This window comes from Panthera tigris, chromosome C1 (genome assembly GCF_018350195.1).
Source record: "Panthera tigris isolate Pti1 chromosome C1, P.tigris_Pti1_mat1.1, whole genome shotgun sequence".
In the NCBI taxonomy this organism is placed as follows: Eukaryota; Metazoa; Chordata; class Mammalia; order Carnivora; family Felidae; genus Panthera; species Panthera tigris.
Window position 1 is genome coordinate 201,969,358 of NC_056667.1, and position 25,539 is coordinate 201,994,896.

The 25,539-nt window shown below is 44.7% G+C and overlaps 1 long non-coding RNA gene and 1 other non-coding gene across 2 annotated transcripts; both read left to right on the forward strand.

The window, feature by feature from the left end:
• Positions 1–2,417: 2,417 nt before the first annotated feature.
• Positions 2,418–2,524, forward strand: LOC122241614. The gene has a single exon (XR_006221855.1). It is a non-coding gene; the product is annotated as a U6 spliceosomal RNA (small nuclear RNA).
• A 14,508-nt stretch (positions 2,525–17,032) lies between these two features.
• Positions 17,033–23,500, forward strand: LOC122241456. Its single transcript, XR_006221620.1, has 2 exons — positions 17,033–17,124; positions 23,242–23,500. It is a non-coding gene; the product is annotated as an uncharacterized LOC122241456 (long non-coding RNA).
• Positions 23,501–25,539: the final 2,039 nt, after the last annotated feature.

Sequence of the window (25,539 nt, forward strand, 5' to 3'; positions counted from 1 at the left end):
TTTATTCCAGTCTTTCTACTGAACGATGTCAAAGAATGCCAGCCTGCACAATAAAACCCACACCCTCTGTCCCCTCTCCTTCTGTCTGGCAAGGGGAGGGGTGAAATCACAGTGTGTCAAGCAGGCTGTAAACATTTGAGCTGCTTTCCTTCAACTTTTGGGAGGGCTTCTTGGGGATGACAGGGGGACAAAGGGTTGCAATGTAAATTACCATGCAAATTGCCACACTGTTTGAACTTAAGACACCGTTGCCTGCCACAGCTCAGTGAACTTGAACTTCTGTGACTCCCACTGAAGGGGAGACTTGTGGTACCTTCCAAGCTGAGTCGCTGTTAAAATACGAAAACCCAAAGAGTATGCCTGAAGGTGTGTCCCTGTTGATCTTTGAACAAGTTTCCTCTTTAAATGTCAGCGGTAGGATAACTCTGACCAGTTTTGTAGTGTGATGTTCTGAGTACGTCTTGAGTATAGGCATCGCCAACTGTAGCACTGCCCACACATGGATGCTGGGACTTTCTTTTCCCATGCCCTCCTTTCCTCCTTCTGTCTCATTCACTGGGTCAGCAAAGAAATGGATTGCTCATGTGGGAGGTCGCCTTCATCTCTGAGGTTGGCAGGCTTGGTACTTAGTGCTGCCCCCACCAGGTGATGAGAGGCAGGACTTCAGGACATTTCCTTTCAGGCAAAGCTCTCTGGCTTTGTTGGCTTCTTGTCTCCATTCCCAGGACCATGTCTATAGCATGGAGGCTGCAGGCCATATCCAGGGGTGGTGGCTTGTTCAGAGCTCTCAACTCATCTTTTCTTCATAGGAAATGACTCCCTCAGGGCGCAACCCTAATTTAGGATAAATAGCGGACCACAGGAAGTGCCCTGAGGAGTTTCCATTCCAGGTTATAGGGAAGTTTCTAAAGAGCCATTAGACCTGATCTTGGTTCGTCTTCCTTCCACACCTAACCCTATGTCCAGTGTGGCATAATCATAACTCACAGTGGGAGGCATCTTTTCTTTGTGTTAAAAAAAGGCACAGCCACCGCAATTAATGTCTATTAATCTTCGTGTGCTGGGCACTGTGTTGAACACTGTACATATTTCATGTCATTTAAGCTGGACAAGAATGCCTCAAAGGTAGGTATATTAGGCAGGGTTCTCCAGAGAAGCAGAAACAATAGGATGTGTATACATACAGACATACACATACACATGTATGTGTATATACACATACATATATATACACACATATATACACACATACATAATTTACTTTAGAAGGAATCAGGGCTTATATTTGTGGAGGCTAACAAGTCCAAGATTTGTAGGATAGGCTGGCAGGCTGGAGACCCAGGGAATGGCTAATGTTGCAGCCAGAATCCAAAGGCGGTCTGGAGGCAGAACTCCTTCTTTGTCAGGGGAAATCAGTCTTTTTTGCTCTTAAAAACATTTTTTTTAATGTTTATTTATTTTTGAGAGACAGAGCATGAACAGGGGAGGGGCAGAGAGAGAGGGAGACACAGAATCAGAAGCAGAGCCAGACGCAGGACTCAAACTTGTGAACCGTGAGACCATGACCTGAGCCAAAGTCAGATACCTAACCGACTGAGCCACCCAGGTGCTCCAGTCTTTTTTTTTCTCTTGAAGTTTTTTTTAAAAAAATGTTTAAGTTTTTTTATTTTGAGACAGAAAGAGAGTGAGAGAGAGAGGCAGAGAGAGAGAGGGAGAGAGAGAATCCAAAGCAGGCTCCATGCTGTCAGCACAGAGCCAGAAGTCGGGCTCAATCTCATGAACTGTGAGATCATGACCTGAGCTGAAATCAAGAGTCTGACGCTTAACTCTCTGAGCCACCCAGGTACCCCTCTCTTGAGGTTTTTGACTGATTGGATGATTCTCACTCATATTATGGAGGGCAATTTGCTTTACTCAAAGTCTACTGATTTGAATGTTAATCTCCTTGAAAAAAATACCTTCCCAGTGACATTTAGACTGTGTTTGACCAAATACCAGGTTGACATGTAAAATTAACCATCATAATAGGTATAATTTCCTTTTTACAGGTAGAGACCATAGGTCTCAGAGAAATTAATTCACCGACAGTGGTAGGCTGAATAATCCACCCCCCCCCCCCCCCCCCCCCCGGCCAAGTCCATGTCCTGGTCTCTGGAACCTGTGAATATTGCCTTATATGGCAAAAGGGACTTTGTAGATGTGATTATTAAAATTCTTGAGATGGTGAGATCATCTTGGATTGTCCAGGTGAGCCCAGTATAATCACAAGGGTTCTTATGAGAGGGGAAAAGGAGGGTCAGAGTCAGAGGACAAGGTGCTGTGATGACAGAGGAGAGATTGGAATGATGTTCTTTGAAGATAGAGGAAGAGGAGGCCACAAGCCAAGGACTACAGCTGGCCACTAGAAACTGAAAAAGGTGCTCGCTTCGGCAGCACATATACTAAAATTGGAACGATACAGAGAAGATTAGCATGGCCCCTGCGCAAGGATGACACGCAAATTCATGAAGCGTTCCATATTTAAAAAAAAAAAAGAAAGAAACTGAAAAAGGCCAGGAAATGGATTTCCCCCTGAGCCTTCAGAGGGAACTAGCCTTGCCAAGATCTTGATTTTAGTCAGCGAAACTGGGTTTGGACTTCTTTCTTCCAGAACTGTAAGGGAATATATTTGTGTTGTGTTAAGCCACTGAATCTGTGGTCATTTGTTATAGCAGCTATAGGAAACTAATACACTTGCCATAGCCACGTAGTTAGGAAACGGTAGAGGTGGGATTCGAAACCACAGCCTTAGGTGCTTGACCCGGTTGTCCTCATCAGTCCTGTTGATCTCTCTCAAACAACAGTTCTTGCGTCCATCCCTCCTCTTGCAGTCCTTGTCCAGACTTCAACCACCCTGTCCCTGATCTTATAATAAAAGGGACTGGGGATAGGGGGCCAAAGTGTAATGAAAACAAGAGTCCCCATTTATTCCTACTATGTGGCAGGCACTTTATAAATATTAGTATTTCATTCTTCCAACCTCCTTGGAAGTCAGGTACTACTATTTTCCATAGTTCATAGTTGAGGAACCTGAGATGAAGAGAGATTGATTAAGTTGCCCAAGATCACACAGCTATTAGGGGGCCGAGCTGGAGTTTAAGCCTAATCTGTCTGATGCTGATGCTTTTGCATAATCTCTCTACCACACTTGCTTCTCCAAAATCTTGATCACAGAGCAGCAGCAGCGGGAGAGGAAAATGTTGGTAAGAACTGAAGAGAATTGGAGACTGAAGCTTCCCTTTCCAGAAACCTCTGTCTCAGGTGTACAGGCTTTGGATCCAAGGTCAGAAGACCCCAGGGGCGTCCTCTACACCCCTGGTGATCGAACTCCTCTGGCCATGCTGGAGCCTTTTGTCCGTTTCCTTCCCTTCTGCCTTCTTTTCGCACCTCTGTTCTTGGGCTGCCCTTGGCATCTGCCAAAGTGGCATTTGAGTTATCCCCACCCCCTTCATGCACACACTTGTTTCCCTTTTGCCATTCTCACTGTGGCCACCTACAGAGGGGGTCCAAAAACATGGGAGGGAAGGGGGCAGAGAGTGAACCCTGCCTTCCAAGGTGGGCTAACCAGGCTTCTCGGCCCATCCTGGGTAATGGACAATCTAGAGATGATGGCCAGGCCTTGGTCCTGTCCATCCAGTGACTGAAGATGACTCTGGCAACTGGGGCTGACCGGAGACATATTGCTGATTCTGAGCCGAGTGTGTGACTTTACAAAGCAGGTTATCAGCAACATTGGGCTAAAAATACCATGTTTATTTTTGAAACAAGTTGTTTTGGCAGTTATAAATACTCTATGAAGCCAGCTTAGAGTGTAGTCTAGCGGCTCTCAGGAGAACTGAATCATATTTCAGAGGCACATGCGGAATCCAACATGCAAATTCCAGCCAGTTCTTCACTATCCTGAGTAATGGAGGAGAGATTGGGTGTGGATAGAGCCAGTGGAGAATCAATTTAGTGCAGGCTTGCAGCCTAGGCTTTCAAACTGAGAATCTTACTTTGGAGTAGGTTACTGCTGGAAGAAATGTTCAGGGACATTTTCTTTCCCTGCTTGGGTACCCCTTTGCCCTTGGGTAACAGAGAACTGAAGTGGTATATCCTAACTCCCTCTTTCCTCCCTTCTTCCTCCCCTCCTTCCTTCTTTCCTTCCTTCCTTCCTTCCTTCCTTCCTTCCTTCCTTCCTTCCTCCCTCTACCTCTCCTCTCTCCCTCTCTTCCTCTTGCCCCTTCCCCTCTCTCCCTCCCTTCTTTCTTTCTTCATCCATCCACCTTTCAAACAATTATTGAGCACCAACTTTGTGCCTGACACATTGCTGGGTGCTGGGGATATGATAAATAAAACCAACTTGATCTACGTGCCCCTCCTCCCCAATATGAAGTTTAGGAACCACTGTGATTGGTAATTAGCAAAAGGAAAAGGGAATCAATAATTTAAAAATGTGCCCCACCTTCTGAGTGATATGTAGGAGAGAGGGGGAGAGGCTGGGGTGGCATCTTAGTGCAGACAGGAAAGCTTCTCTGGGTGGTTGGGAGGGGGCATTTTAGCTGAGTCTGGAAGGATGAGGAGCCCCTGGGAGGGGAGAGATGGGGGATGTTCCAAGACAAGGAACCAATGCACACAGAAAGGCCTGAGAAAATGACTGATTTGAGGAACTGGCTTGCTACATTTTTATTTATGGAATTTCTATAAAGAACTGCTTGCCTGGCACTCTCAAGAGCTTGGCAGAGACTCTCACTCTCCTCCTTTTTCCTCCTCTTCCTTCTCTTCTCCCTGTTGGGGGGACGTTCTCTTCTGCCCAAAAAACCTACTTCCACTGTCACCCCCCACCCCCCACCGTCACCTTATTGTCTTCAGCTCAGAGCCCATCAGTACCTTTGCCGCCACATCCTCCACCTGCCTAGCCTTAGAGGCACCTGGATGTGCCGATGAGAAAAAGGCTCCTGCTTCCCATCACCCACCTTCACCAGGACTCTCTTTACCACCAGCCTGGTGGCTTCACCATCAGCACCATGCTCACTGTCATGGCTCCAGTGATGTTCAGTCACCAGGCCCCCTGCCAACATTCCTGGCCATCCCCCCATCTCTCTTGTATCTCTCCTGTCTATCGTCATCCTCTTCCTCCCTTTACCTGCCCCAGGTAGACGTTTTCTTCTCTCTCCTCCCACTGACACTATGATGGCATCCCTGCTCTGCTTGGTCCCAGGGGGCGCTCCAAACAAGGAAGAACCTGACTATCCCCAACATGTTATAGCAGAAGGAACAGAGACCTTGGAGTCAGATGTAGATTAGCTGAACGGACAAGTCCCTACTCTTTGGACCATTATGGTTGGTCCACCATTATTATGAGGATTATGGAAACAATTGATGGGACCATGCCTGGCATCTAATAGGTACTTTGTAAATGGGCTATTTCTTCTCCTTCTCTCCACCAGCATGGATATTGTGACTGGCAAGCAAGAAACGAAACAGCACAGGGTCACCTGCACCCACACTCAGCCTGTCCAGCTCTTTAGCACCTCCACTGCTGAGGAAGTGTTTTAGGAACAACTCTAGCACTCCCCCAGTGCCAGTTAACAGCTTTTGGCTAATGTGCCTAATATAGTTTTTAAATTACACAAGTAGTACTTGAGTATATTATTTTTAAAAATTTTAATGAATGAATGAATGAACGAATGAACAAATTTTTAAAAATTTTAGACAGAGAGAGCGCATAAGTGGGCAAGAGGGGCAGGAGGAGAGAGAGAGAATCTTAAGCAGACTCCATGCTCAATATGGAGCCCGATGCCAGGCTCGATCCCATGACCGTGGGATCGTGACCTGAGCCAAAATCAAGAGTTGGATGCTTAACTGACTGAGCCACCCAAGTGCCCTGCCCTAATATGTTTTAATTGAAATTGCCAAATCACCTTTAAACATATTACATCAATTTTCCCTCCTCCTGAGAGTTTATAATTGTACCTGTTTCCCTAAGCTTCCTTAAGTCATTATTGTTCCTGTTTTCCCTAAGTTTCACCACAGTTAAAATGATCAGTGTTTTAGAGGCACCGGGGTGGCTCAGTTGGTTAAGCATCTAACTTCGGCTGAGGTCATGATCTCACCATTCATGGATTTGAGCCCTGCTTTGGGATCTGTGTTGACAGCTCAGAGCCTGGAGCCTGCTGCGGATTCTATGTTTCCCTCTCTCTCTGTTCCTGCACCCCCCCCCCCCGAAATAAACATAAAAAAAATCAGTGTTTTAAGTTTTCTGTGAATCAGATGGGGGCAAGATCAAAATTACTGTGCTTGTCAGTGACTCTCAGGATCCATGTGGCTATGCAGTCTGGGGACCCTTCTCCTAAGGGAACCAGATCCCCAGGGTATAGATCCCCACAAGATGGGCAGCATTGCTGCTGGGCTGTGCCTAGATAAAGTGAGTGATTCATTGGGCGGACACCACAAGCAGAGAGGGGATTGGCTATGTTTTCAGGCGGATTCTTCTTTCCAATCCCTGCACTGAGCCATGACTCCCTAAGGGAGGCTTATCCCTGGTTGAAATATGAAGCCATTCGGCTGAAGCTGGTTGCGCCTAGTTGTGACTGCATTGGTCATCTTCACTCCATTAAGGCACCAGCCTCAGCTGGTGAAAAGATGGTGAGTGAAGGCTTGGAAGGATACCTGGGCATTGCCATGGCTGTGTGCCGGCTGTACCTCTGCTTTGTGCATTCTGTGTCTAAGAGGTTTCTGATACCTGCTTGCCTGGTTAAGATATATAGTGGGGGTTGCAGGTGAGGGTAAAGGAGGACTGTGTACAGCAGTGGAAAGAACTCTGGGCTAAAAGTTTTGTCCATTTAGACCCTGTTTTGTCCATCAGAGCGCTGTGACAGGGTTATTCTCTTTATCAGTCGATGCCACGGTTGTCCTATCTGGAAAATGGGGACGTGAGGGCCTGCCATACCCAACCCCTACCCCTTGCGATATTATCATGGTGACATGAAGTCTGTGAAGGCATTTCAAAGTGTCTATGTGCTCTTCCAAAGCCAAGCTTAGCGTGCAAAATCCACAGACTCTGCAAACTAGAGAAATGCCCCCTTTCCTGGTAATTATTCAGTAATTATTCACATAAGAAGGATTTCATTGTTATGTTTCATATATTCATCGCAGTTGATGGCCTTTTAATAGTGGCATTGAGTTTGTGTACAGAAAGGTTATTCGTTTTAAGATTTCTGGGCCTTAATTGTTATTTGTTTTGCTTGGTTCCAGTGCACTATAAATTAGTGATATCCACAGAGCGTATTTGTCTTGGCACCATGGTGCATTGTCTGCAGTGAGCCCTGTTTGGCCTGGCACTGGCTTGGATTTCCCCATCTGTTTCTGATGTTTACATTGTTAAAGATACGACAGACACACAGGACACGGCCACATGCAGAGAGGGAACTTTTTTCCACTCCAGTGCATCAAACAAGGTCTGAGCCTGTAATAAGCACAGCCCTAAATTACACTCGAGCCTGCTAAAGGCCGGCCCAGCCTTGGTGATGGGGGGATTGATTGCCAGGACCCTGGGGTGTTCACTCCTAAGAATGTGTCCAGCGGGCTCAACAGCTCAGTCTCCAGAAACTCATTTTTGCCTGGTCTTTGAGAAAAAAGAACTGTACTCCTGAGTGGGTTCCTAGAAGCCAAGGATGGGAAACATTGGTGATCAATCCCCAAAGAATCCTAGTGCCGTGTCCCTGGGGGCAAATGTATCTCAGGGGCCGGGGACCCGTGAGGCATTGGTGCTTTCTGTCAGCTTTGTGGAATGGCTGGTCCTGACCCCTAAGCCGTTCTACACGGCCACCCCCCATTTGCTAAAGTGGGGGCCCGTATCTTTTTGTGAAGGGGTCTTAAATTTTCCTCATGGTGTGAGAACCCATAGGAGGTGAAGAAAGGAGGTGGGTGGTGAAGTAGGCTGGACAGGGGAGGGACATTTGGCTTCTGTTGGGAGCAAAGGCTTTGAGGAGGGAGGGGATGGGCACAATGACCTCCTTAACCTCCCTAAATGAGCGAGAGAGAGCGCATGCATGTATATGTGTGTCCGTGTGTGTGCACAGGCGTGTGTGTGTGTGTGTGTGTGTGTGTGTGTGTAGGGGGTGAGGAGAGAGACAGCAGGTAGGGATTGAATGTAGCAAGGACATTTGGTGGAGGCAGCCAACAGCCTTCTGGTTAGCTGACGGCCAGGCTTTGACATCTGCTGTCACATCGTTATTTTCATCCTGAGAGTCCCTCCTCTGTACCGACTTCAAGTGTTATTAGGTCAGAACAAAACCTGCTCACTCTTGCTAAACTGACACCCCTTTCACTCCCCTGAAGTGAAGGAGCTGAGAGGTTGGCTGAGCCAGTTCTTCCCCATGGACCCACAAGGGCCTGAGGTCTGGGTTTGCAGAACTCACAGAAGAGAAAGCTTCAGGTCCTCAGCTTCTGTCGGAGTGGAAACCAGTCTACTTTTTCCCTTGCCTTCCAGGTTTATGCTTTTCTAATTTGGCACCTTATTTGGGTCGATGTAGCCCCCTGTGGAGGGCAAGAGGGTGGCAAATTACATAGGATGATTTGATGTTGCTGGCCTGCTCAAATGTCTGCACACTGCCCACAGAAAAATGTTGGCATTCCCTAGTCCGGACCCTCCATCCAGCTGCTCTGTCTCCTAAACAACCCCCACACCTCTTCCCAACACATTCTCCATACTGCAGTCAAGATGAATTTCCTAGAACACTTGGGGGAGGATAATATATTGAGATGTCCACTTGTGTTCTGTTCTTGCTATATTTCCCCCATCATAATGACTCCTACCCCATGCCTACTTCTGACAAAGGTCATCGGACTCTGCCCAACCAACCCCAGGAGAGTCCGTGTTTCCTGGCCAGGAAGTGGGAGTTGCCTGCAGAGAAGCAAATGCTCTTCTTAGCCGTGTTTTCCAAAGCTTGAACTTCTTGTGGGGATTATGTTAAGAAGGGTATTGGGGTAGAGGTACGGGGGAGAAGAAGGAAGTAGGGGCACCAAGGACCTAAACTGCTTACAGCCTGCTACTTTCTGTCCTGCCGTTTCTTCTCCCTGGAAACTCTGACCTCCCCCTCCACCCCCCCTCCCCCCATCATTCTTCAAAGCTCAGCTCAGGGGTGACCCTAGGAACACATCTCTGACCCTTCCTGGGGGTCATCGTAAGCCCCGAGACTTGCTCGTCTTTGATCCGTGGCACCTGGCAAGGTGCTGGGCAGGTTTGCTGAGTGACTGCTGGCTGGGGGCTCTCCAGGGGCTTCTCTCTAAGGTAACCTCTGGGTTGTCCTGGAGGTCCTGTTCATTTGTTCTGTGACATTGGGCAAGGTCTCTTCATGTGCCTGTCAGGTTAGGAAGTAGGGCTGGGTAATCTCTCAAATCCTTTCCAGGTGCTGATGTCCCCAGGGGAGGATGGCATGGCACTTGGTCAGGTAGAGAAGGCCACACTAAACTGTGCCTTTTTAATCCATCACCTTCTCTGCTATAGCTGTGGTTTCTGCAGAGGTGTTATGATCAGGGAAGGGCAGACATGCAGCTATCATCACCCGGGGATCTAGAACCTTCCCTTTTTAATTGGGCCTCATCCAACATTTTTTAATTTCAATGAACTTCATTACCCTCCATCCAGTTCTGCAGGTCAGAAACCTAAGAGCTGCCCAGTGACACCTTGCTTGTCTTCATCACTGTCCCCATCCAATCCACTCCTTGGTCCTAGATAGTTTCAAACTACCTCTTGAACTGAGGCATTCCCGTCCTTTTCACTTCCACCCCAGCCTGGCCATTGACACTGCCAGGGTCTGCCCTCCCCCTCTCCTATTTTCCTCATCTTATACCTGCATTGCCGCAAAGTACCTGATACACCTGCTGTCCACACAGCCACTCTGCCTCCTTCTCTCCCATTTAGACTCCACACTTCAGCCAGAGAGATCTCAAAATTCAAATCTGACCCTGACACTCTCCGTTTCAAAACCCCTTGCTGGCTTCCCATTGTTCTTAGGAAAAAGATAAAATTCTAGAAATGGCTACAAGCGCCTGCCTTTTTTTTTTTTTTTTTTTTAAGAGAGAGAGTGAGAGCGAGAGTGAGAGCGAGAGAAAGCTCGAGTGGAGGGGGAGGGGCAGAGGGAGAGAGAGAGAGAATCTCAAGCAGGCTCCACACTGAGTGTGGAGCCCGATGTGGGGCTGGATCCCACGACCCTGGGATCATGACCTGAGCCGAAATCAAGAGTCAGATGTTCAACAGAAGGAGCCACCCAGACCTACCCCCCCCCCCCCACCCCCGCCGACTGCCTCTTTAACCTCTTTTCACACCAAGTCTCTCCTCAGGTTTATTTTTCCGGTCATTCTTGTTCTCTGGTTCTTTCATTTCGTGCTTCGGGATACCCTCTGTCACGGGGCCTTTGTACATGCTTATCAGCTGTTACATTGCAATTTTACATTTATGAGTGTAATTATCTCATTAATATCTGTTTCCTTCAATACTGTTAGACCCAGGCAGGCAGGACCATCTCTGGCTCTGTTCACTATACTATCTCTACACCTAACATGGTACTTGACACTCAGTAAAGACTTTCTATGTAAATAAATGAAGGAAGAAAGGCAGAAAGAACAGCACACCCTGGTCGACATTCGTATACTTACTTTACTGGAACATAGTTTGTCATACTAACCGGTAACTACTACATTTAATAGAAGGAAATTTTACTTGGGCAACCCTGTTCCTTGCATTTTAGTAGTCAAAATCTTCACATTCTAAAGAGAGTCAAGATTTGCTCCATTGTACAAGGTTCCATATGGCCTTAAGAATTAGCTCTAATGAAATGATGAATGGCTCTTCACTCCATTAACAAATGATCATTAATTTTAATTCATATGTCTGACATCTGTTCCCGATCTTTGTCCTTTCAAGTGTAATCAAAATAATTGTAAATATGCAACCCATCACTGAAAGTTACAGGTGATTGTACCATGCCATGTTGACTCTCCAGCCAGCGAGACTATATTTCCTTGAGGGTGGGACCCATCCCAGCCGGGTGCTCAATCAGCATGGGGGAAAGGAGTGGTGTGGTAAGGAACAGACATCGGGTTGGTCTATGTGGGAGGCAACCATTGAAAGGGATGGCTTGAAAATAGATTTCTCTCCAATGTGACCATGAACCTGTTCTCCAAAGGGCAACTCTGCTTCTGTGGCCTTTTTTGCTTTAACTATCCACCCAGAAAGTGGTGAGATTTCTTTCTTGCTTACAGTCCCCAAAGAGTGTAATTGAACATGCCTGAGATTCGTCTTCTTCTTCTTTGTAATGTTTATTTGTCTTTAAGACAGAGAGAGAGTGAGAGAGAGTAAGAGAGTGTGAGCGGGTGAGGAGCAGAGAGAGAGAGAGGGAGACACAGAATCTGAAGTAGGCTCCAGGCTCCAAGCTGTCAGCACAGAGCCCAATGTGGGGGCTTGAACTCACAAACCGGGAGTTCGTGACCTGAGCTGAAGTCAGACGCCTAACCAACTGAGCCACCTAAGCGTCGCTGCCTGAGATTCTTCTAAGAAACAAGAGATTCTTTCTTACAATTAGAAGGACTGTAAATTAAGATGCTTTTGGAAGAGGAGGTATTTGAATTCACACTAAAGTGTGAATGACTGACACAGAGTTATTTCCCAGAGAGGAAATTTTGATATGGAAAGCATCCTGAGTGCCTAGAGTAAGAATAAGGGCCCAGAAAGGAGAGGCTTAACAAGACTGTGTTGCCTGGGCATTTCCAGAACTTTTAGGTTTCAGACCTCGCTAAGCCTTTGTTAGAATAACAGGGGACAAAGCCCTGGAGCAGGCAGCATGTGGAAAGGGATAGCTCTGGAGTCAGAATGTGGGCCAAGCTTGTCCCTAGGCTCAAGTCTAGGATTAATCATGGGAAACCCAGAGAAGGTGACCTTCTCCATGTGTGCAGGAGTCCCTGGTCCCTGGCAAGCAGGAGAAAACTGGCCTCCATAAACAGAGTCTGCAAACTCTGCAAAGCCACTCCCTTATTAAACCTCTCATATCTCTTTCTGGGAGAAAACAGGCTTTATTGTGGATGAAATAAAAATTTTAATACACTTGGGAAAAACCATGGAAGTGAAGTGTTTTCCATATACCTGGATCTAAATTGTTACAGGGACATTTCATCGTAATAGAGCCCATGATCTCAGAAACCAGGTTTTTATCCGGAGGCTATTCTACTTTTATAACCACATCAAATCGGTGGAACATATGAGCTGATGACAACTTTGTTTCTCAGATCTGTCGTGTTTGTGAAACCAATTTCTGCTCCTGACACAGGTTCAGCCATGAGGTTGTTGTATCTGGGAGGGAAGAGTGAGTTATCTCCTTCCCTCCCTCCTTTCTGGGACTCTGTTCTCTCCTTTGCACCTAGGAGAGTGGGTACTGGGAATGCTGGTGTTGGAAGCAGAGAGGAGAGAATTCCTGAACTCCCTTCTCCTCATCCTTTCTCCCCCATGTTTTTATGGGGTGGTGGGGAAATTGCTCCCTTGGTTACAGCCCACATGTAAACAGAAGAGGTGGCTGTGATGTTGTAATAACCCTCGTAGAGGAGATGGTTTGAACAGTAAAAGAAGCCGTAAGCATCTTTTCTGTTTTCTCCTGGGGCTCCTCCCTTCTTGAATACATGGGAATTTTCCTTGGCTTAGCACTGGCCATTGTCAAGTTAGTGATAGAGTTACTACATTCTTCCAAGATGTGACTTTCTCCATCCATTACCGTGCTAATCTCTAATCTAAAAGTTTAAAATATTACCTTTGGACACCTGTAGGCACGTGGCATTCAACTGAACGTGGCAATTATTTCTGGTCTTCAAATCGACTGAATCTGAGCACGTATTTGAATTCTATAATGGCAACACTTACAATAGATGAGGCACGTCTCTTAGAGTTGGTGGGAAGAAATAAAATTCTGTATGTAGAAAGTTGGATGGCGAGGTGGAGAAATAACTATATTTTTCTTTGTAAAAATGTATTATAGTGTAGTTCGCTGTATGTTCTGGAAAAAGGAACTGTAGTTTCTCTAAAAGTAAGTAATTGCCGTGAGAGGTTGAGGTGGGGGAAAATGCCACCTCCCAGAACTAACCACTATTAATATTCTCCCAGACTTTTTTTCCTGTGTAAGTATCTTTATAGTTTTCAAAAGTCATCTCCTATTATGCATACTATTATTAGCTGCTTTTTCCACTTAACGATATTCTGCAGCTATGTTTCCATAACAATTACCCTCTATTTTTTTAAACGGCCACCCAGAACCTAGTTGTATGGGTGCACATTAATTTACTTAGCCAGCCCTCTGTGGAAGCACTTTCAGGTTGTTTCCTATTTTTCACTGTTATAAATAACTTGGAGATAAATATCATTTTTACATCTTTTTAAAATTTGGCCAATTATTTTCATAGAATGAATCTTAGTACCCCTGCACTGGAGACATCCGCTTAGAAACAAGAATACGTCTGCTATAAAAATGCAAAGAAAATCCTTCTGTGACCCCAGTCCCTCCTCCTCATAGCCAGTGTGGCATATTTGCATGCTGTTTTGTTAAGTTGAGGTTTCAGTAAGGGTTAGTGAGCCACAGGAAGGATAACTTCATATTAAAACAACAACAACAACAACAACAACAACAGCAGCAAACAACTCCTACTTGGCATTTTCCTTCGGATTCCACTTGTGTTTCTCCACTCTTTCCCTCTGTTATCACTGGATACTCCCTTTACCTCCTTTATCTTGTCCGGAATGTTTCCTTTTTGGAACTTGGGTGCCAAGCTGTCCTTCAATTCTGTTCTGAGCTTTAGGTATTCAGAGGGAACGAGAGAGACTTCATACTCCTACAGATCCATTGAGAAAGAGAGAGAGAGAGAGAGAGAGAGAGAGAGAGAGAGAGAGAGAAGAGGTGGGGAGGGAGAGGGTAGAGAGAGAGGAGAGGAGGCAGAAGGGAAGGGAGGGAGAGAGAAACAATTTCACTAACAAAGAAACAAAGTGGACATTGAGATCTATTTGTTTATTCCTGAACCTCTGCTATATTGTTTTACACGCTGCAGCTTTTCAATACATTTTAATACTGGGCAAGGCAAGACTTTTAGAACTCTTTTTAAGAGGATCAAGTTAAACAGAGATGCAGGGCAAAGATCAGGAGAAGGAGGAAACAGAGGGATTTATTGCGGTGGGGGAGTGGATAGGAAACTCCCATCTAATTGGTAAAGATTTTGATGCCCAGGGAACTCTCCCAGCTCTTCAGGAGGAAGCTTTGCTGGGGTATCCTCAAGTTCAGTCAAAGTAATCTGTTCTTCTCTTACTCATGTCTGGGTGACAACAGCAACATCCCTGTGACTGAAATAAGACCAGGGACAGAGCCATGACTTTAGCCAGAGTAATAATCAATTATATTGCAGCATCCTTAGTGTAGTCCACAGGTACAAAGTGGATCATGATGCGAAGGAAAATCATCAGATTACTCAGGCCATGGCTAACCTGGTTCCCTTGAATGTAATCTGAGGATGAATACTCACATTTCTGAAGTAGCTTTTCCTTTTATTTTGATTCCTAACAAGTTCTATTTCCTCTTAAAATTGAAATAAACATTGATTTTTTTTATTGTTGCTGTTGATGAACAATTTCTGATGTAGAGTCTTCCCATTTTTGAGTTTTAACCTACTACTGTACTTCCTAGCCTAAGTAGAAATTGATTTCGGGAAGTGAAAAGATACAATTCTGTTGAACGGTTTTCATTTTACAATGATAGCTTAGTAGTAAATGAGGACATTAGAATAAACATCATGAGGTCCTGGCTGTGAGCATCAATAGTGTTTTTTAATAGCTATTAGAGTTATCGAGTTTTCCATTTTATAATACCATTTGTGATTATGCTGGAGTGAGCAGAAAAGAGAAGGCTATGGTACTATGGATTTTTTTTTTTTTTTTGATGCATTAAGGAGGCATATTGGAATCAGAATCCCAGATTTTGGTTTCAGACCAAGCCCTACCACCTCTGTACTCAGTGTGCCACTTTTCTGTGTATCTCAGTCATATTGTCTGTGAAATAGGGAAAATAAGACCGGCTTTACCCATATTTTGGGTTGTTGAATGGGCTGAAAGAGATAATGCACGGAAAGCCACTTTGTAAAAGGTGAAGCATGATCCATCTTAAGAAACTACTGTTCAGAGATTATTCCTATAAACTGCTGTACAATTACCTAGGAAGACAAAACATTGGTCAAATTCCTTCTGAATGGTACTTTGTAAATAACCCCTGTAACCCACTAATTGATTTTAGGACCTGGTTAAAGCAGTCCCAATTCACTCTACTTTAACATTGTTGGTGATGGTCACATCATGGGCAAATGTAGGCTCTTCTGTGGCCTGGTTTGCTTTTCCTAAGAAGAATCAGGGGCACCTGGGTGGTGCAGTTGGTTAAATGTCCAACTCTTGATTTCGGCTCAGGTCATGATCTCATGGTTCATGAGTTCAAGCCCTGCATCAGACTCTGCAAATGTGGAGCCTTCTTGGGATTCCACCCGCCCCCCCCCTCAAATAAATAAATAAACTTAAAAAAGAAAAGAAAAGAATCAATTGCCCTTTGGTACCTGGGCATGGAGGACTGGATACTACAGATCTGTGGTTCTTAAACCTGGATTTCCATCAGACTCACAGGGAATTTTTAGAAGGTGCTTCTTCAAAATTCTCACTCCAGACTTAGTTCATCAGAATCTTCAGCAGCTGGGGCTCCCAAATCTGTGTTCCTAACCAGCTCCCCAGTGCTTCAGATGCACAGCTGGATTTATAGCTACACTTGGTATAGGAACCAGAAGGTGAGGGTTCTGTTTTTCGCTCTGTCAGGTACTAGTTGATTCTCTCTTGGCCTTACTTTTGACCTTAGTAAAATGTCTGTGAGTTTATTTTTTTTTATAAAATTTTTTTTAAACGTTTGAAAGCGAGAGAGAGAGAGAGAGAGAGAGAGAACACGAGCACAAGCGGGGGAGGGACAGAGAGAGAGGGAGACACAGAATCAGAAGCAGCTCAGAATCTGATGTGGAGCTTGAACCCACAAGCCTTGAGATCATTACCTGAGCCACCCAGGTACCCCAAAATGTCTGTGTTTTTAAGTTGTGATCAAAATCCAGGAGAAGAGGATTCTTCAGATACTTCAGATACTTCAATGAAGCATTTGAAACCAATCTGAAGATTTAAACTCTCCTGAGAACCTCTGGTTGCTTTTGTTTAATAGTTGGGATCCTGGAAGCTTCTTTCCCTGAAACGAGTCCCACAGCTAAAGAAGTTTGGGACCCACTAAGAATCTACGACCCCTACATTACCTTCCAGCTCTGACAATCTGTGGTTATATAGCTACAGTTCAAATGCTCTCAGAGAAGGTGCTATAAAACTTTCTTTTGTTTCATGTTCTGGTTATTAAAAGTCAGCACAAATCTTCACAGCATTGAGAGACCAGCTTTGAGGATAATTTGGGTCTTCAAAGAACACTCCTCTGCCTCCTTGAAAAAGTTGTGTTAAAGCAATTAAATGTTATTTGAAGGAAAGAAAAAGCACAAGCTGACTACTGAATAACAGGACTAGTGTTAACAAAACAATCCTTACCCTGGGATCAAAGCCAGAGAGAGGCAGACAGATAGTGTGCAGGGGATAAGGGGAGAGAGGAAGAACGGGAGGTGTTAGAATGGCTTCGGTTCAATTAGGGATGCGGATGCGCAATTTGGGGATAGTCTTCTGAATTCAGAACAATAGCTGGCAATGGAAACGCGAATGGCCCCATGAGAACTCACAATGCAAGAAACACTGGATTCGGCATCTCTGTTCAGACAAGGGGCCAAATAAAGGAACAAAACAAACAAGCGGACATAATTGTTTGCCATTCAAGGGAGCCACAGACCGCTCGGCATATGGTGTGTGGAGATTCCGGAATGCACAGGCGATCTCATTTGGAATGACTATTCTTGTTCCAGAAGCCTGGGAGCCAGATGAGCTGGAGGCTGACTGAAAGATGAGGTGGACTGCACCCTCCATTTCTGATGCCGAAACAGTCTTTCTCAGCTTCAGCGCCCAAGGTATTCACCAGACTTGGCTCCAGTAGATATTCATTGTTTCCCAAACTCAAATCTCTCCTGCGAAGGACAAAGAGGTGCCACGACTGAAGAGATTTTGGAAATACGCGATAGACTGAAGAGTATCTCCAAAAGGGAGAGGCAAAAAGTCTTTTGAGTAACACTGGGAATAAGGGCCCCGGGTCCCCATATACCAATGGACGCGTGGGACGTCTGGTGCTTTTGTTGCTCTGTTTGTGGAGCGTTTAGACAATGGGGAAGACTGAGCTGTGGCCTGAGAAGGCCTGAGAGAGGTAACTACCTCTTAGTCTGGGGGCTTCCTGGCTTAGAAGCAAAAATTCACGGAGCATCATGCTCCCTGGGGGCAGGGAGGGGAAGGTGGACATGGCTGTTAACAAATTTAACTCTCCCAACCCTGTGTGTACTTAGGGAGTTAGTTCATTGCTTCTGAGCCATGTTACAAGGGGCAGAAGGAGAAATTCTTAGGCCAAATACATCTGGGAAACAGTTGAGGTAAAACAGGATTTTTTTTTTTTTTTTTTTATTGCAGGACTTTTCATAACCTTTGGTATTCTAGGAAAGGGATATTGTGTGCAGCTTTTTCCAAGTGATTTGCTCATGGAAATATTTATTTGCATGGCATCTCTTGGGACTAATGTTCAACAGAACACACGTTGCAAAGGAAAGAAACTGAGTCAAGGAATCTTAGGGACCCTAGTGTCTGCTTCCTCATCTCAGAAATCAGGGTATAGATCCGGAGAGAGAAAATGATTGCGTCAGGATCACACAGATGGTTTTTGTCTCACACTGGAAGAGAAACTAGGGTACCATGTAGAAAGTAACAGGTCTTAGGAATCTGGGTATACTCTTTCTACTACGTCACATTGTACTTGTCACTGCCCCTTTGTACAGGGGTTTGATGCTATTCAATAGCAAAGCTGAGATCAGGAAGGACGGATAATCGGGGGTCAGATTTTGGAGCGGTTTGAATGCGAGATATTTTTGAATTTTATCCAGGTGTGTTATACTTCATCTTGTCACTTATTACACCGTATCATCATGGGTGCCACTGGAAGATTATGTTATTTTGCTCACATTTTGCTTCTTTCCCCATCTCTGCTACAGTGGGTGGAGTCTACTTCCTTGTCTCATTGATGTTGGGCTTGGACATGTGTTATGGGCTGAATTGTGTCCTCCCCCCACCCCAAATTCATATATTGAAGCCCTGACCCCCAGTACTTTAGAATGTGACTGTATTTGGAGATAAGCTCTTTAAACATGTGATTAAGTTAAAATGATGTTAGTAGGATGGGCACTAATCCAGTATGGCGGGTGTTCTTATGAGAGAAGGAGATTAAGGCCCAGACAGGCACAGAAGGAAGACCGAGTGAAGACACAGGGAGAAGCCAAGGAGGGAAGCCTCAGAAGAAACCAACTCTGCCACACCTTGATCTTGGACCTCCAGCCTCTAGAACTGTGAGACAGTAGGTTTCTGTTGTTTAAGCCACCCAGCTGGAGGGACTGTGTCACAGCAGCCGTGGTAAACTAAGAGAATGTCTGAGAAAGTGTTCATGATGGGTAGGTGGCTATCATCCAAGGAATCATCAGGAACCCAGGCCTTTCCCATCTTGTGGCTCAGCCATCTTCAACGCATGGCTTCCAGAGTCAGTGTGCTTGTTTACAAGAAGATGGCAGTGGGAGAACTGTCTTATGGGCGATTTCTGGAAGTGGTGGTATATACCGCTTCCACTCACATTCCACGGTCAGAACTCCATTCATGGGCACACCTGCTGCGAAGGATGCTGGGAACTGTAGTCTGGCTGTGCACCAGGAAGAAGAGGAAGTGGATCTGGGGATTAGCCAGCCAGTCCTGGCCATATCTCTTAACTACCCCGTGGAATAGGTTGTGTGAGAAAATGGCAATAACTTCTCTTAGATCATAGGGCTGGCTAGAAAAGGGCATATACTTTATAAAAGAAACTTGTGCTCATTAAAAAAAACTGTGTAGAAGTGTGAATATAAAAAGTAACAGGCCCGTTTGTTCTTCCCCTCCCAAAGCCAGGTCCTGGAGGAGACCAGAGCCAGCCCCATGGCCTCGTGGGCAGGAATATCCCATCTGCTAAGGTGGTTTGTGGGAGGCGGGGCTTCCCACCCGTGCTCCGATAAACGATTGCCCAGGGAGTGTGTTCCTCCCCTAACACAAAAGTCACTTTCCTGGCCCTGGCGGTGCCCTGATTGGGAAATCACCCTGATTTCTACACGCAGAGAAACGAATAATGCTTTCCTTTCTGACTGGCATTTATTTGGTGGCAACTGACTGAGATTCAGACGAGGTCAGGAAGTCAGAAAAGTATCAGATCATTTTGGCTGAAATGAGTTGAACATCAGCTGGCGGGACAACCCAGACACACACTCAGCGATCATTACCAATTTTTTAAAAGCTTATTTATTTATTTTGGGAGTGGGGGGAGGGGCAGAGAGAGAGGGAGAGAGAGAATCCCAAGCCCCGACACAGGGCTCGAACTCACGAGCCACGAGATCATGACCTGAGGCGAAACCAAGAGTCGGACGCTCAACCGTCTGAGCCACCAGGAGCCCCAATTATTAATGATTTCTAATGTTGGTGGTCTTGGCACAATGAAACACAATCATGTCAGTAGCTCCAACTTTGATAGAACAGAGTTGTTGGGACTCCCTTGCTTTTCTCTTTCTACTAGAACATGTTGATTCTAACTAAACCTTGTTTAAGCTTGGAGCAATTTAAGACAAATTTTTCTCATTTTAGACAAGGAGGTGAGTTGAGATGGATTACCATCAAGTCATTTCTTCCAGGAGCATTTGTTCTAAGCACAGGAATAGCCCTCCGGTTTTGCCCTCCCCGACATTTGCAACACTCACCTTTGTTTCTTGCTGTTTGATTCTCTTGGGTGTCTCTTCTCTCCCAGGAACCCTTGCCTCACTCAGGTGCTGTTGCGTTGTTAGAAAATAGGTTTTAATTCTCTTAAGGTGAAACGTTTCCCTCATTCACGTTTCATTCAACAAACATTTATCAAATGCCTTGTGGTACCAGGTCCCCAGAGTACTAAAATGAATGAGACAGTCCCTGCCCTCCAAAACCTGTTGTCTACGGGGGTTGGCCCCATTGTTGCAGAATGGTGTCTTGTGGGAAGCTGGGTTATCTTATTCTGTGTTCCAGGAGCAGTTTAATGCATTGAATGAAAAGACTGAACACAATCTTGATATTCTTAAAACATTAAAAGGTGTCATTCTGGGCATACACGCAAATGTAAATAATTTCCCTTATTATTGAAAAAGGTGGTTGAACGGGAAGTAAGGACACTATTGCTGGAAAATAGCACATTACTCAAAAATGATGTGGAATGAATCACTGGCTTTATTAGAAAGTAGTTCTCTATTAAATAAATTATTGAACCCATTTGGGAGGGGCCTAATAACAAATAGTCTATATTCTGTCTTTTCCTTCTGTCTGTCCTTCCTTTCCTCCTTCCTTCCTTCCCTCCCTCTGCTATCCCTCTCTCTCCCTCCCTTGATCTTTTTTTCATTTTTAACATTTATTGAAAACCTGCCACATTCATAGTGTTCTATAGCTAAGATTTTCCAGCATAGGCCATATTTTAATAATTTTATTCTTTTCCAATAAGATGTTTTATTAAATATTTAACTAACTGTGATTTGGTTTCAATATCCTTGTTAAACTTTTCACATGACAGAACTCACAAAATGGAAAAAAAATCCTTGCTAGGCCTTGGGCTTTTCTATCTGGCTTGGGAAGTATGCCCCTGGGTATGGTAAAGGTTCTGGAATAAGCTGGAATGGGACAGTGTGGGGACACACAGGTGAATAGGGCTCAGCCCCTGTTATGATCTAACAGGAGAGATAAGGTGAAATCTGAGTCTCTGTCACAAAGGCACAATTTACTGAGTGCACACCACATCCCTCATTGGCTTTCCCCAACCAATCTTTTAGGAAGTGTGTAGAAAGTGAGAAATTACTTCCACTTGATTTTATCCCTATACATTTAGGTTTGAGACAACCCTTATAGACAATATGTTTCCTAAGAATTGGCTTTTTGTTGATTTGATAAAATCCAAGATACTGAACTCATTGGGAGAATTTGACTTCTCTGTTATAAGTTGTGGGGGCCAAGAAACTATGGCCATCTGTTTTTGTAAGGCCTGGGGCTAAGAATGGATTTTACATTTTTAAATGGTTGACAAAAAATCAAAAGAAGACTATTTCATGACATGAGAAAATGATATGAAATTCAAGTTTCCATGTCCATAAATAAAGTTTTATTGGAACACAGCCATGCTTATTAATTTACATATTGTCCATGGCTGCTTTTGCTACAATGGCAGAGTTGAGTATTCATGATAGAGGCCATATGGCCCAGATGTAAAGCTGGAAATATTTATTATCTGGTCCTTTAAGAAGGCTTGCTAACCCCCTGATATATTGTTTTATTTGCTAGTGGAGAAAAGTTAAAAAAGGCATTTAACACCTGGACCCAGAATCTCTTCTAGAGAAGGAATGGTCTTTGTTTAGAAAAATCCTCAGATGGACCATTTGGATGTGCAAGGCTGGGAGTAGCACCCAGCTGCTTTGTATAAAAATGGAGGACAGATGCCTCTGTCCCTAACCTTCCTCGTCCAGTTTAGAAAGAAGTCTCTTATAGTAAAACGTACTCAGGTTTGAGTCCCACCTCTGTGTGCCTTCTGGACAGTCATTTAACCATTCTGATCTTCAGGTTCTTTATTTGTAATGTGAGAACAATAGCCAAATTTACCTCTCAGATTTGTCTGATGATAAAGTGAATTAATGTATATAAAGCACTTAACATAGGGCTTGGCACATAGTATTTTCTTAGCCTGTGCCTTGCCATTCTTGTTGTTCTTCTTCTCCTTTTCTTCTCCTTTTCTTCTTCTTCTTCTTCTTCTTCTTCTTCTTCTTCTTCTTCTTCTTCTTCGAGACAGACAGAGAGAGACAGAGAGAGAGAGAGAGACAAAAGGAGAGAGAAAATCTCAAGCAGGATCCATGCTTAGCATGGAGCCCAATGTGGGGCTTGATCCCATGACCCTGGAATCATGGCCTGAGCTGAAATCAAGAGTTTAACCTACTGAGCCACCTGGGTGCCCCGAGCCTGGCACATAATAAGCTTGCTATCTCTTCTAGCTATGATTTATGATTATCATGATTATATTTATAGGATACAGGAAAATTAAATGAAATAATATACACAAAGTGCCTAGAATACTGGCTAGCAAAATCCCTTTTACATTCCAATGGAAGGTACCCTGATGTTCAATCCTTCTTGGAGCCAGGTCTCTGATGCAGTCTGATCCTCAGATGTTTGGATGTGTATCTGAAGCCAGAACTGGTATCAGGGACACCTGGAGGGTCTGGGTAGTGTGACCCTTGGATATGAAGGGTGGGTGTGATTAATAATGAGTTTTAGCATAAGCAGTGTCCTTGTATAGAGCTGACATTGTCTTCTCAGAGGTTGAACAGGAAGAAACTGGTTAGTGGTGCAATGGGATGTACAGTATCCAGAAAGAATCTACAGATAGTGATGGCTGTTTGCTTGATTTTCCAAGAAAATAAGGAGTGCCCAGGAAATAGGAATGTTTAACTTCACGCAACAGAGGCCGGGGGACACTAAGGAGTGTTTTTTGATGATGATGAGTTGTTTAGACCTTGTATCCTCAGCAAAGGGTTTCCATCAACTATAAACTTAGAATAAATGCTGTCGGCTGGTCTAGAAGCTGCTTTTAAAACCTGTTAGATGAGCGTACACCATTCTGTGTGTGAGTACTTGTTTAGAGCTTGGATTCTAGAGGCAGAAAGATGAGCCAAATTCAGATCTTGCGTTGGCCATTCATTAACAGTGACCTCGCACAAGTGACTTCACTCATCTGTGCCTCATTGGCTCACCTGTAAATCAGAAATAATAACAACACCTACTTTTGGTAGCCAGCTGGCCCCCAGGGACCCCCACCTACTGGTATTCACTCCCTTAGTATCTCCTCCTACATCGAACCAAGGTTGTCCACGTGACCCAGAGAACACACTAGAAGTAACATGTATCACTTTGATTCTCAGATTACTTGATCCAGGTGAAGCCAGATGCCGTGAAGTGAGGACACTCAGGCAGTCGGTAGAGAGGCCCACGTGGGTTGGAACTTAGGCCTGCCAGCAGCCACATGAATGAACCTTGAAATGGGTCCTCTGCCCCCAGAAGATAGCACCTCTGGCCAAATTTCCATCCACGTGAGAGATCCTGAGCCGGAACCACCCAGCCAAGCTTCTCCCCCCAGTCCTGACTCACAGAAGCGGAGATAATAAATGCTTGTTGGTTTAAGTTGCTGCATTTGGGGTACTTTGTTACATAACTGACACAGCACCTCATAGAGCTGTTAATATTTATAATGCTCTAGAACAGTACCTGCCACACAGTAATCAACATGTAAGTGCTTGTCAAACATATAAATTCACAGATAAATACATACCTAACTGAGGGATTAGGGTGAAGGAAGTGTCCTTTTGGTTGGTCAAGACTCAAATAGTCAAGTCTTGGCTGTTTCAAAATCAAAGCCTTCTGCTTTCTTCAGGGCAATCTTGCCTGTTTTCATAACAATTTGCGATAAGGAGGAGATCCTGATTTATATTTCCCACAGAAGAGAAGAGAGATTGAAATGGTAAGTGCCAAAGAAATTAAAAGTCATTTCGGTTTTTCAATTCATTACTTCTGGAAAAAAACTCAAGCCCAGCTTCATTACTAGTGCTCTGTTTTAGTGCTGATGATAATTGCAAAGGCAGTATTTTTAAATTAGAATGTATAAGACCACATGTAATTAACCTGTACAGAAGGGCTGAGACTTCATATTAGACTATTAAATCAATCCCAGCAGAATCACTAATGCTGAGCAATTGATTTGAAAATACTGTACGGGCAGAGTAAAGAAGCTGGATGCTAATTACCATCCACGAGAATTTAGCACACTCCTCGGATGTAGTTAGAGTGGCAGGCTTTTTCCTCTGGCCCTTAACCCACTCAAAGCTGAGAATGCAAATTAGTGCAGACTGAAGACTTAAAACAACCTGGAGTTTAAGGCAAGAGAGGGTTTTTCTGCTGCTCTTTGAGTGTGATGATCATAAGGGGACTCTCAACTGTTTGGATGCTGTGACTTGGAAGACTGAACTTGTGCGCTCTTGTTTTGGGATCCAGGTGAAAAGGAAGACTCTTATTATAGCATTTCTTTTTTTTTATTAAAAATTTTTAAAAATGTTTATTTATTTTGAGACAGAGAATGAGCTCGTGCATGTGTGCAAGCAGGGAAGGGGTAGAAAGAGAGAATCCCAAGCAGGCTCTGAGAAGTTGGTGCAGAGCCTGACATGAGGCTCAACCCCAGGAACCGTGAGCTCATGCCCCGAGCTGAAATAAGGAGTTGGACGCTGAACCAGCTGAACCACTGTGGTGCCCCTGGTTGTATTATTTCTTGATGTGGTGGGCATGAGCTACTCCTTCTACTACTTGCATTTTGTGTACCACCCTCTTACCCATTCCTCTCTCAAGTCGTCTCCATTTCTATTTCTTCTTGTAGGCTACCCTGTAACATCCATTGTCTTGCTTTATTCTTTGTCTTTTTTACTTGATGAATCATTCAAGCGACCTGCAAATACCTACTGGCTTATCCAACAAAAAGAGCAGTAACAACAGCAGCTTGCATTTATGGAGTGCTAGGGCACAGGATGCAAGTTGGCTATCGGAATCCAGTCCTTGCTTCCCCTAAGGGATGTGGGTGAAGCCAGGCACAGGGTCAAATTACACTTCCCGGGTTCGCTTGTGTTGAGATGTGGCCAAGTCCCTCCATGGCGCTGTGAGGAGAAGTGATGTGTGTCACGTCCAGGCCGAGCCCTTTCAAAGAATGGGTGTATGTCCTCCTGACTCCATCTCTTTGCCGGCTGGATGCAGACGATGACATGTCCCTAGAGCCACAAGATGGGGTGAGTCTGGGTCGCTGAATCGCCATGCGGAGAAAGGCCAAGATGAACCAGGTTCATGTTCAGGGGTCTATCGTGTGACCAAGAAACACTTTGTGTTTGGCCGATTGTACATTTTAAGGTATATCTGTCGTATCCCTTTAGCTTGCCCCCTGCTAACGTTTGCATGCATTACCTCATTTAACCCCCTAGCAACCGTATTAAGGGCACCATTATTACTCTATGTTACAAAAGAAGAAACAAGATCTCAGGAGATTAAACAACTTGTCTGAGGACACCCAGATAGTAACCGACAGACCCGGCACTGAGGAATTGCTAAAGAAGTTCAAAATGTAGTCTTTGGACTGTGGTAAGCTACAGGTTACAGAGGCCCATCCTCTTTATGACTGAGAATAA